Consider the following 7,747-nt stretch of genomic DNA (forward strand, 5'->3'; position numbering starts at 1 on the left):
ATATACAGTTAATTTCAGAATAATGGCGTAACCTTCGTTTTAATGCTTTTTTTGTTTCACAACTTGCTCGAGTTTTCTAGTTACATAATTGTTTCAACTTGGAATTTGGCACAGAGGCTTCCCGTCAGACTCATGACGAGAAATATTTCAACAACTCTTTGGTGTCTACGTGTGCAAAAATTGTTGGACATGTTTTCTTGCTTTGAGAAGAACAACACCCAGTGTCTCTTGCTCAATATGTTGTATTCAAAAGATTGTTGTCCTAAGCTATCAAAACCATTTTGATTGACATATGGGGAAACTGTGAGTTTACACTGAGATGATTCATGGTATTTTTCACTTGTTGTTTGAGCTGAAAAATATATGCATGATGGACAGGACACCTTGTCGTGGCCACCTGACGTCATCACTAACTCGTAGTACTTATGATAGTGCCGGTTACTACAATGAACTTACTTGAAATATATCTTAATGATTGAAATGGTATAAGTAATGAACATATTAAACAAGCACGTTAACAGTCGTATATACGAACACCAAAAACACTACATTAGATAATATATAATGAAAGTAAGTTTGCATTCTTTTACAGTAACAATGTGCTTGATCACTGCTGGTTTTCAATGACGTCAGTGCATGGTTATGAATGTGTGCGCATGTATGTGTTGTTGATGTTGTTGGTGTTGCTGCTAGTGGTAGGTTTTGTTCTGTTTGTTTTTTGTTCTGTTTGTTGGTCGTTTAATGTATGTATTTCTTTTTGTTTAGTTTGGGGCACATTATGTAAAGTTTGTTTCATTTAACTCTTTTAAGCCGGCATCTAACAAGCAAAACATCGGTTTCATCTTTGAGGTAACTCTTCAAATGCTCTCTGATATCACTTAACATTCTTGATATGAATGTAGATTGTGGCTGTTAACAACAGACTCACTGTAACAGTTGCCCAGAAAAGGAGAAAATACTTTATTTCAAATCATCGGCAGAGGGTGACACTTTGTACTATCACCCCTGTTGCAAACTGTGAAGTTTTTTTTTCAGAACGATTGATGCACATGTATGTGTTACGGAATGTGATCCAAACCCCATTCACGTTTCGTGAAACACACACCGAGTCCTTGGTTTTGAGATTCCTTGCAAAACCCTTACTCACTGTCAAGGTTCGTTAAACATTTCGGTCAAGACAGATTGTCTGGTGCTGTCTACAATACGACTGCACAAATAATACGTAAGTTACCGGGAAAACCATCCGGCCGGACAATGACGATGAGCTCTAAGTAAATCAGAGGAAAGTTTGAATATATGACGTGACACTGTGATTCAGTTGCAGGTTATGCTTGATACATACACACGAGCTTATAGAATTTACACGAATATTGGTGTCCATAAATATTCAGCTTGACGTGAATATATATGTGTGAATAGGTTTGAGTTGTGTCTCCTGTCAGACATAACCTTTTAAGTGGCACTTTAGAAGTTGGTGTGATGACCATGAAGACTTCTGTGGATATACGACTTCTTTCTTGCAGTACATGTGGTGTAGATTCTCACACCGTCATCAAGCAAAAGATACACAAGGAGAATTGAATGAGTGAGTTAAAATTTAACGTCACGTCGGCGATGTTGCAGCCATATCGTGACGAGAACAGTTTATATCAAAATTCACCCGAATAAATCAAAGGACAGTAAAACTACTAGCTCTTAATTTAAAACTAGTATGCTATCTTAAGAACATACCTCAAGACACCAGTACAATCTAAGAGCAGGCTATAGATCAGTAGCAACTGAAGGTAGATCACCATATTAAGGACCATGGGGACTTACAGTACCTTTGCAACCTATATGGACCCTAGCTGGGTTTACAGCATCCCTCCAGCCGCCAGCGATTGAGTCACATTGAGCCATGAATAAAATCACAAAACTCCTACGCGTAGAATCGTGGTAAGCTTGAAATTTACTTGGGAGTTTGGGGACTTACGTACCCGCTCAGGAGGACAATACTTTTACGATACTTCATCCCCCTTTGAGGGTACAGCCACTAACAATCAAAGCAGATAATCTAACCTACCAATTTAAAAAACCCCAAACATATCTATTTACAAAACATTTATTGAAATTCATTTAACAAATCTATCTCCATTAAAAATTCAATGATTAAATGATGAAAAACATTATTAAAAAGATCCGTCATTGTTTTGAAAGTGAAATATCTATCCCTTATGAACAAGGCGAATTGTATACATAACGGGGATCTGAGTTTATACAATAGAGGAGGTTGATGTTCAGTGTATTGACATGACACGTGTTGTGATAAGAGATGACGAAGCCAGTGGGAAAGGATAGGTTATTCTTGATTAGGCTTGAATAGTTGATCGTAAGCCGTAGGGATGTAATAACCTCTGCTGATTGTCGGGTGAGTGAGTGAGTGAATTAAAATGTAACGTCACATCGGCAATATTTCAGCCATATCGTCACGAGATATTTAACACTGGGACGGAATGTATGTACATAACAAAAATCTGACAACGGTGGACAGTGAAAATACTATACGAGGGTTGGCTGAAAAGTTCTAAGCCTCACTGTGAAAAAAAGTTACAAAGTCCACGTTTGTAATTTATTTTTCTACATAGTCCCCTTCCAAGTTCACACACTTTTGCCAGCGATGCTGCAAGGCCCGAATCCCGGTCGGGAAGAAATCTTCTTCAGCTACCCTAAAAAAATCAGTCACAGCAGAAATGACGTCATCATTACTTGCAAAATGGCGACCGGCGAGTTCCTTTTTCATTTTGGGGAACAGGTGGAAGTCAGAAGGACCCAAATCAGGCGAATAAGGAGGATGGTCAATGAGTTCAAAGCCACAATCGCGGATTGTTGACATGGCCACCACCGATTTGTGAACAGGCGCATTGTCTTGGTGGAATAGAACACCTTTAGCGATCATCCCTCGTCGTTTGGCTTTGATTGCTTCTCGCAACTGGTTCAGTAGATCAGCATAGTATCTGCCGTTGATAGTTTGACCTTTTTCAAGATAATCAATGAGCAGAATACCCCTGGAATCCCAAAAGACTGATGCCATCACCTTTCCAGCTGAAGGAATAGACTTGGCTTTCTTCGGAGCTGGTGAATCAGGATGCTTCCACTGTTTTGACTGTAGTTCTGTTTCTGGTTGAAAGTGATGTATCCAGGTCTCATCCATGGTTACAAATCGTGCCACAATCGTGCTTCAAAACGACGCAAATTGTCAAGGGACGTCTGGAACCTGACACGTTTCTGTTCTGCTGTCAAGAGCTTTGGCACCCATCTTGCAGAAACTTTCGTCATTCCTAATTCGTTGGTGATAATATGCTCAACCCTCTCATGAGAGAGCCCACTACACTAGCAATATGGCGAGTAGTCAATCGTCGATCATCCATCAACATATCGAGCACTCGCGTGATGTTTTCTGGAGTGGTTGCTGTTGAAGGCCTTACTGAACGTGGGTCATCATCAAACCTTTGTCTGCCACGCTTAAATTCTGCAGCCCACTTGTTTACTGTGGAAAATGAAGGAGCATCATCCCCTAGAGTGGAGATCATGTCAGCATGTATCTGTGTTGGGGACATCCCTTTCTTTTGCAAGTACTTGATGACTGCCCTGTATTCAGTTTTGTCCATTTCTGATGATTTCAGAGGGTAGGTTTACCAAAAGAGCTGTAGTTGATATAAAACTATTAGTACGTTTGTAGTTCTTGTGTCTATGATTCACTAAATGATTGTCCTCATTGGTGGCAACCACCTGTCTCTACCTGGTGGGGAAAAACCACTCAGGCTGAGAACTTTTCAGCCAACCCTCGTAATATCATAGATATAAACATAAAACTAGCATGGAAAATTAAAACGTTGTAATTAAAGAATACAATACAATATAAAACACGTTCTATAAATCTCAAACAACTGAAAGTAGATCACCTTACTAGGGACCATGGGGACTTACATTACCTTTGCTACCTGCATGGGCCCTAGCTGGATTTCCACCATACCATCAGCTGCTGGCGATTGTTCGAAAGCGGTTGTTCCAGCCAATATTAAAAAAGTTTAGAAAGCCTGGTAACTTTGAAGTTAGTTTGAATGTTTTGGTACTTACGTATCCTCTCAGGAGGATAATGATTTTACAATACTTCAACCCCATTTGAGGGTACAACCACTAACAATCTCAGTTACTAATCTAAACTACCAATAATGAAATATGTAATTATTATTTACAAGTCATTTAATTAATCTAATTATTTTAAAAACGCAATAATCAAATGATAACTGACATTATTAAAAGATCCTTCATAGTTCGGGATTGAAAATGTATCCCTTGTGACGGAATATTCAACACAGTCAAGCAAGACATGCTTGTACTGTACAGCACTCTCAAACACGAGTTTGGATGTGAAACATACGTAATTTGCTACTTGAAGAGATCATTTAGAAGAACCCTTGCACAGTTCAGAAGTGGAGTTGCCCCTTTAAGAGTTGAGACTGGGCGCTACACCGACACGCCGTTGGACGAGAGAACATGCCCATTTTGCGATGACCAAACAGAAGATGAGACACACGCGTTGATCAATTGTCCTCAATATCAGCATGAGAGAAAAGAGCTTTTAGACATCTGCAATTACAAGTTTGTATATTTTATCCATCACTCCGATACTGACAAAGTGGGTCTTATACTCTCACATCCAGTCGTTTTATATACTGCGGTCAAAACCTGCCATGCCATTTTATCAAAGCGCTCTTCTCTATCATACACGTTATATTTTTTACACGTTGTATAAGATTTAATCTTTTAACCATACTTATACTTTCTAAATGTGTTTGTAAACTGTGTTTTTTTCACTAAACAGTAACATAGTCTCTCATAACCCCACGGTGGGTGGCTCGATATATTTTACCTGTATACCTTAGTAATGTATACATGCCATTTTGTCATGTATCGAGGGGATACTCTAATAAAATATCTGTCTGTCTGCTGGACCGTGATTCTTTCATCATAAAGGATACAAAACGGAGGATCCGCCAAAGTATGGTATGGCTTGGGTGGGCTTCGATGTGGTGGGAAATGGCTGGTTTGGACTCTTTTTTTCTATACACATGTCAGATATTCTGTGATTTGCAGGTTGACGGACCGGGACGGTTCTCCTATGTAAGACTCACAATGCTGTAGACAACGCCTGAAGGTTCTTCTTTGTTACTTTATCTGGTTTACCGTTGGCTTGTGGGATATGCTGAATTAATGTGCTTCCCTGGAACACAACATCTATTTTGGCTTCCTTCTTAAGTAGTTCGCGCATATGAGTGAGTGAGTGAGTTAACATTTAACGTCACATCGGCAATATTGCAGCCATATCGTGACGAGAACAATATAAGTTATAGTAATGTTAGGATGAAAAAAGAGAAAAAGTAAAACCTGTCAGCGAAGGACAGTAAAAACACTAGAGTATCACAGAACATAAAACTAGCATTGAAAGACAAAACATTGGAATTAAAGAAGACAATACAACATAAAACCGGGGCTATAGATCGCCAACAACTGACGGTAGATCACCATACTAAGGTCCATGGGGACTTACAGTACTTCTGCTACCTGCATGAACCCTAGCTGGATTTACACCATCCCCTCAGCTATTGGCGATTATCCTGAAATTTAGCCATTACTTAAAACAACAAATATTCTACAATTAAAAACTTGTAGTAGATTTAAATTGACTATGAGGGTATTGGACTTACGTACCCTCTCAGGAGGACAATAATTTTACAATACTTCAACCCCCTTTGAGGGTACAGCCACTAACAATCTAAGTTACTAATTTAAACTACAAATCATTAAAATACAACTATCTACAGAACATATCAATTACAATTCAATAAGAAAATCAATTTCTTTTAAAAATCCAAGAATTAAATGAGTACTAACTGTGCTAAAAAGATCCTTCATTGTTTTGACATTGAAATAGTTATCCCTTATGATGGAGAATTCAACACAGTCAAGCAGGACATGCTTGACCGTGGTTCTCTCATCACAAGGGATGCAAAACGGAGGATCATCGCCTTTCAGTAAATAACTGTGGGTGTAACGCGTATGGCCAATGCGACATCGTCGCATAATGACCCCTTCAAATCTGGACTGACAGCCCAAGTGAGTGTAACCAATATAAGGTTTTATGGCATGTAATTTATTTATTCCCACTTGGGTGTCCCACTTCTTTTGCATCAGATCACGAATGTACGTTCTAATGCTAGCTTTATAGTCACTGTATGGAATAAGAAGTGGTGTCACAGATTTGTTGAGTGCAGCCTTAGCAGCAAGATCGGCCATTGCATTCCCAGAAATACCTACATGGCTGGGTAACCAACAAAAGACGATGTCGCACTGGCCAGTTGCAAGATCATTATACAATTCAATTATGTCAAGTAAAAGTGGATGTTTACAAGACAAATTTTTAATAGCCTGAAGGCAAGAAAGAGAGTCAGAAAAAATTATATACTGTACATGATTAGGATGTCTTTGAATATATTGAAGAGCCGTTAATATTGCGTTTGCTTCTGCAGTGAAAATGGAGCTGTTATCAGGTAATCGAGAAGATATTGTTCTGGATCCAATGACAGTGGCACAAGCAACTGTGCCACCATCCTTGGACCCATCTGTAAATAAGGATTTGTATGTACTATAATTATTTTTTAATTGCATAAACTCTTGTTTATATTGTAATTCGTTTGTGTCTGATTTTTTTAACTTTGTTAATGTGAGGTCAACCTGTGGCCTCACTAATTGCCAAGGAGGAGAAGAAAGAAGACGAGAAGGCGCTATACTTTTCAGCTCAATGCCGGCAGCAGAAATGAATGGTTTAATTCTGTGCCCAAGAGGCGGAACAAGAGAAGGCTTTTTTTTGTATAAATGCTCATAAAGAGGATCGAAAACACAGTAAAAAGCAGGGTTGGATTCGTTAGAGTATAGTTTTGTAATATATTGTAAAGCTAATTTGATACGGCGCTGTGTAAGAGATGGTTCGTCGGCTTCGACATAGAGACTGTCAATAGGAGAAGTTCGGAACGACCCAAGACAAAGTCTCAGACCTTGGTGGTGGATAGAATCAAGGAGTTTTAGATTGCTGTTACAGGCTCCACCATAAATGATGGAGCCATAATCAAGCTTCGAACGGACAAGTGAATGGTATAGGTGAAGGAGAGTAGCTTGATCCCCTCCCCATTTTGAGTTTGACACAACTTTCAATAGATCAAGTGCCTTCAAGCATTTTGTTTTCAAGGATTTGATATGCGGAAGAAAAGTTAAATGAGAGTCGAAAATCAAACCTAAGAACTTGGCCTCCTTAACGACTTTGATAGGAGTGCCATTTAAAAATAATTCTGGGTCCTTATGTGGTTTATACTTACGGCAGAAATGGATGCAATTAGTTTTTGTCTTAGAAAATTTAAAACCATTCTCAAGACACCATTTATTTATTTTGTTTAAACATAATTGCATTTGCCGTTCAATAGTATGCATATTCTTACCGCGACAGGAAATATTAAAATCATCCACGAAAAGTGATCCATCTATTGAATCGTTTAAAACCTTGGATAAACTGTTGATCTTGATACTAAATAAGGTCACAGACAAAATGCTGCCTTGCGGAACACCCTGATCCTGATTGTAATGATCAGACAGGGTAGAACCTACTCGGACTTGAAATTGCCTGCCTTGTAAAAACTGCGATATAAAAAGAGGT

This window comes from Haliotis asinina, chromosome 2, assembly GCF_037392515.1.
Source record: "Haliotis asinina isolate JCU_RB_2024 chromosome 2, JCU_Hal_asi_v2, whole genome shotgun sequence".
Classification (NCBI taxonomy): Eukaryota; Metazoa; Mollusca; class Gastropoda; order Lepetellida; family Haliotidae; genus Haliotis; species Haliotis asinina.